The sequence below is a fragment of the Pristiophorus japonicus genome, unplaced genomic scaffold (genome assembly GCF_044704955.1).
Source record: "Pristiophorus japonicus isolate sPriJap1 unplaced genomic scaffold, sPriJap1.hap1 HAP1_SCAFFOLD_228, whole genome shotgun sequence".
Taxonomy (NCBI): domain Eukaryota; kingdom Metazoa; phylum Chordata; class Chondrichthyes; family Pristiophoridae; genus Pristiophorus; species Pristiophorus japonicus.
In genome coordinates this window covers 200,001-205,000 of record NW_027251994.1, presented here as the reverse complement: position 1 = coordinate 205,000, position 5,000 = coordinate 200,001, and the positions used below count along the sequence as shown (strand labels likewise).

Genomic DNA, 5,000 nt, shown 5'->3' with positions numbered 1-5,000 from the left:
CAGTGCGGCACTCCCTCAGTACCGCCCCTCCGACAGTGCGGCGCTCCCTCAGTACTGCCCCTCCGACAGTGCGGCGCTCCCTCAGTACTGCCCCTCCGACAGTGCGGCGCTCCCTCAGTACTGCCCCTCCGACAGTGCGGCGCTCCCTCAGTACTGCCCCTCCGACAGTGCGGCGCTCCCTCAGTACTGCCCCTCCGATAGTGCGGCGCTCCCTCAGTACTGCCCCTCCGACAGTGCTGCACTCCCTCAGTACTGCCCCTCCGACAGTGCGGCACTCCCTCAGTACTGCCCCTCCGACAGTGCGGCACTCCCTCAGTACTGCCCCTCCGACAGTGCGGGGCTCCCTCAGTACTGCCCCTCCGACAGTGCGGCGCTCCCTCAGTACTGCCCCTCCGACAGTGCGGCGCTCCCTCAGTACTGCCCCTCCGACAGTACGGCGCTCCCTCAGTACCGCCCCTCCGACAGTGCGGCGCTCCCTCAGTACTGCCCCTCCGACAGTGCGGCGCTCCCTCAGTACTGCCTCTCCGACAGTGCAGCACTCCCTCAGTACTGCCCCTCCGACAGTGCGGCGCTCCCTCAGTACTGCCCCTCCGACAGTGCGGCGCTCCCTCAGTACTGCCCCTCCGACAGTGCGGCGCTCCCTCAGTACTGCCTCTCCGACAGTGCAGCACTCCCTCAGTACTGCCCCTCCGACAGTGCGGCGCTCCCTCAGTACTGCCCCTCCGACAGTGCGGCACTCCCTCAGTACTGCCCCTCCGACAGTGCGGCGCTCCCTCAGTACTGCCCCTCCGACAGTGCGGCTCTCCCTCAGTACTGCCCCTCCGACAGTGCGGCATTGTCGGAGGGGCAGTACTGAGGGAGTGCCGCACTGTCGGAGGTGTCGTGTTTCGATGAGACATTTAACCGAGGCCCCGTCTGCTCTCTCAGGAGGATGTAAAAGATGCTGTGGCCTCTATTTCGTGAAGAGCAGAAAAAAACTAAGTGTTGTTCATGTCGCTCCTTCACCGGAGTTGTTATACGCGAAAAATTATACAAACCGCATGAGCAGAAATTAGGGATGGTGTTCAACAGCTGGGTCACAGAGGTGGGTTTTAAGGAGCGTCTTGAAGGAGGAGAGAGAGGCGGAGAGGTTTAGGGAGGGAGTTCCAGAGCTTGGGGCCCAGGCAAAAGAAGGCACGGCCACCGATGGTGGAGCGATTATAATCAGGGATGGTCAGGGGGGCAGAATTAGAGGAGCGCAGAGATCTCATGGGGGGGGTGTAGGGGCTGGAGGAGGTTACAGAGATAGGGAGGGGTTTAGGGACTGGAGGAGGTTACAGAGATAGGGAGGGGTGTAGAGGCTGGAGGAGGTTACAGAGATAGGGAGGGGTGTAGGGGCTGGAGAGGGTTACAGAGATAGGGAGGGGTGTAGGGGCTGGAGGAGGTTACAGAGATAGGGAGGGGTGTAGGTTCTGGAGGAGCTTACAGAGATAGGGAGGTGTGTAGGGGCTGGAGGGAGTTACAGTGATCTGGAGGGGTGTAGGGGCTGGAGGAGATTACAGAGATAGGGAGGGGTGTAGGGGCTGGAGGAGGTTACAGAGATCGGGAGGCATGTAGGGGCTGGAGGAGATTACAGAGATAGGGAGGGGTGTAGGGACTGGAGGGGGTTGGAAAGATAGGGAGGGGTGTAGGGGCTGGAGGAGGTTACAGAGATCGGGAGGCATGTAGGGGCTGGAGGAGATTACAGAGATAGGGAGGGGTGTAGGGACTGGAGGGGGTTGGAAAGATAGGGAGGGGTGTAGGGGCTGGAGGGAGTTACAGAGATAGGGAGGGGTGTAGGGGCTGGAGGAGGTTACAGAGATAGGGAGGGGTGTAGGGGCTGGAGGAGATTACAGAGATAGGGAGGGGTGTAGGGGCTGGAGGGGGTTACAGAGATCGGGAGGCATGTAGGGGCTGGAGGAGATTACAGAGATAGGGAGCGGTGTAGGGGCTGGAGTAGATTACAGAGACAGGGAGCAGTGTTGGGGCTGGAGGAGGTTACAGAGTTAAGAAGGGGTGTAGGTGCTGGAGGAGTTTACAGAGATAGGGAGGGGTGTAGGGGCTGGAGGGGGTTACAGAGATAGGGAGGGGTGTAGGGGCTGGAGGGGGTTACAGATATAGGGAGGGGTGTAGGGGCTGGAAGAGGTTACAGAGATAGGGAGAGGTGTAGGGGCTGGAGGAGATTACAGAGATTGGGAGGGGTGTACGGGCTGGAGGGGGTTACAGAGATAGGGAGGGGTGTAGGGGCTGGAGGAGATTACAGAGATTGGGAGGGGTGTAGGGGTTGGAGGAGGTTACAGAGATAGGGAGAGGTGTAGGGGCTGGAGGAGATTACAGAGATTGGGAGGGGTGTAGGGGTTGGAGGAGGTTACAGAGATAGGGAGAGTTGTGGGGCTGGAGGAGTTTACAGAGATATGGAGGGGTGTAGGGGCTGAAGGGGGTTACCGAGATAGGGAGTGGTGTAGGGGCTTGGGGAGGTTCCAGAGATAGGGAGGGGTGTAGGGGCAGGAGGAGGTTACAGAGATAGGGAGGGGTGTAGGGGCTTGAGGAGGTGCCAGAGATAGGGAGGGGTGTAGGGGCTGGAGGGGGTTACCGAGATAGGGAGTGGTGTAGGGGCTTGGGGAGGTTCCAGAGATAGGGAGGGGTGTAGGGGCAGGAGGAGGTTACAGAGATAGGGAGGGGTGTAGGGGCTTGAGGAGGTGCCAGAGATAGGGAGGGGTGTAGGGGCAGGAGGAGGTTACAGAGATAGGGAGGGGTGTAGGGGCAGGAGGAGGTTACAGAGATAGGGATGGGTGTAGGGTCTGGAGGGGGTTGGAGAGGTAGGGAGGAGTGTTGGGGCTGCAGGGGGTTACAGAGATCGCGAGGGGTGTAGGGGCTGGAGGTTACAGAGATAGCGAGGGGTGTAGTGGCTGGAGGCGGTTACAGAGATAGGGAGGGGTGTAGGGACTGGAGGAGGTTACAGAGATAGTGAGGGGTGTAGGGACTGGAGGGGGTTACAGACATAGGGAGGGTGTAGGGGCTGGAGGAGGTTACAGAGATAGGGAGGGGTGTAGGGGCTAGAGGAGGGTACAGAGATAGGAAGGGGTGTAGGGGCTGGAGGAGGTTACAGAGATAGTGAGGTGTTATACGGGCTGGAGGAGGTTACAGAGATAGGGAGGGGTGTAGTGGCTGGAGGAGGTTACAGAGATAGGGAGGTGTGTAGGGGCTGGAGGGGGTTAGAGAGATTTGGAGGGATGTCGGGGCTGGAGGAGATTACAGAGATAGGGAGGGGTGTAGGAGCAGGAGGGGGTTACAGAAATAAGGAAGGGTGTAGCGGCTGGAGGAGATTACAGAGATTGGGAGGGGTGTACGGGCTGGAGGGGGTTACAGAGATAGGGAGGGATGTAGGGGTTGGAGGAGGTAACAGAGATAGGGAGGGTTGTGGGGCTGGAGGAGGTTACAAAGATAGGGAGGGGTGTAGTGGCTGGAGGAGGTTACAGAGATTGGGAGGGGTGTCGGGGCTGGAGGAGGTTACAAAGATAGGGAGGGGTGTAGTGGCTGGAGGAGGTTACAGAGATAGGGAGGTGTGTAGGGGCTGGAGGGGGTTACAGTGATCTGGAGGGGTGCAGGGGCTGGAGGAGGTTACAGAGATAGGGAGGAGTGTAGGGGTTGGAGGAGGTTACAGAGATAGGGAGTGGTGTAGGGGCTGGAGGGGGTTACAGAGATAGGGAGGGGTGTAGGGACTGGAGGAGGGTACAGAGATAGGGAGGGTGTAGGGGCTGGAGGAGGTTACAGAGATAGCGAGGGGTTATACGGGCTGGAGGAGGTTACAGAGATAGGGAGTGGTGTAGGGGCTGGAGGGGGTTACAGAGATAGGGAGGGGTGTAGGGGCTGGAGGAGGTTACAGAGATAGGGCCGGGTGTAGGGGCTGGAGGGGGTTACCGAGATAGGGAGGGGTGTAGGGGCTTGAGGAGGTTCCAGAGATAGGGATGGGTGTAGGGGCTGGAGGAGGGTACAGAGATAGGAAGGGTGTAGGGGCTGGAGGAGGTTACAGAGATAGGGAGGGGTGTAGGGGCTGGAGGAGGGTACAGAGATAGCGAGGGGTTATAGGGGCTGGAGGAGGTTACAGAGATCGGGAGGAGTGTAGGGGTTGGAGGAGGTTACAGAGATTGGGAGGGGTGTAGGTTCTGGAGGGGATTACAGAGATAGGGAGGGGTGTAGGGGCTGGAGGGGGTTACAGAGATAGGGAGGGGTGTAGGGGCTGGAGGAGGTTACAGAGATCGGGAGGGGTGTAGGGGCTGGAGGAGGTTACAGAGATAGGGAGGGGTGTAGGGGCTGGAGGGGGTTACAGAGATAGGGAGGGGTGTAGGGGCTGGAGGAGGTTACAGAGATAGGGAGGGGTGTAGGGCTGGAGGAGGTTACAGAGATAGGGAGGGGTGTAGGGGCTGGAGGTGGTTACAGAGATAGCGAGGCGTGTCGATGCTGGAGGGGGGTTACAGAGATAGGGAGGGGTGTAGGGACTGGAGGAGGTTACAGAGATAGGGAGGGGTGTAGGGGCTGGAGGGGGTTACAGAGATAGGGAGGGGTGTAGGGGCTGGAGGAGGTTACAGAGATAGGGAGGGGTGTCGGGGCTGGAGGACAGGCCGTATGACAATATCGAGACTGTGGAGGGGTCGGGAGGAGTGGGGCTGAGGTAGATCTGGGTGCGTCAGTGTACAGCGTGTTTTCGCATAATGTCGGGCAACGTTGATGGGAAATAGGAGGGGCGAAGGTAGGTCCTCGGGGGATACCAGGGGTGACGATGTGGGCACCGATCGAGAAGCTGTTGCAGGTAATTTTCCGGCTGCGATGCGATGGATAAGACTGGGACCAGGCGAGTGTAGTTCTGCCCTGCTGGACGCTGGCACAGAGGCGATGGAGAAGGACAGAGTGGTGAACCGTGTCAGCTGAGGCTCGGTGTGTGTCACTTCTTCCGCAGCTGACCGGGCAAAGTGCTCAGTACA

General features: G+C 59.5%; 1 protein-coding gene across 2 annotated transcripts in view; it reads left to right on the top strand.

Moving 5' to 3' along the window:
- LOC139245655 (neural cell adhesion molecule 1-like) overlaps window positions 1-5,000 on the top strand; it is an 83,589-nt gene that overhangs the window by 427 nt on the left and 78,162 nt on the right. The window lies entirely within an intron of this gene.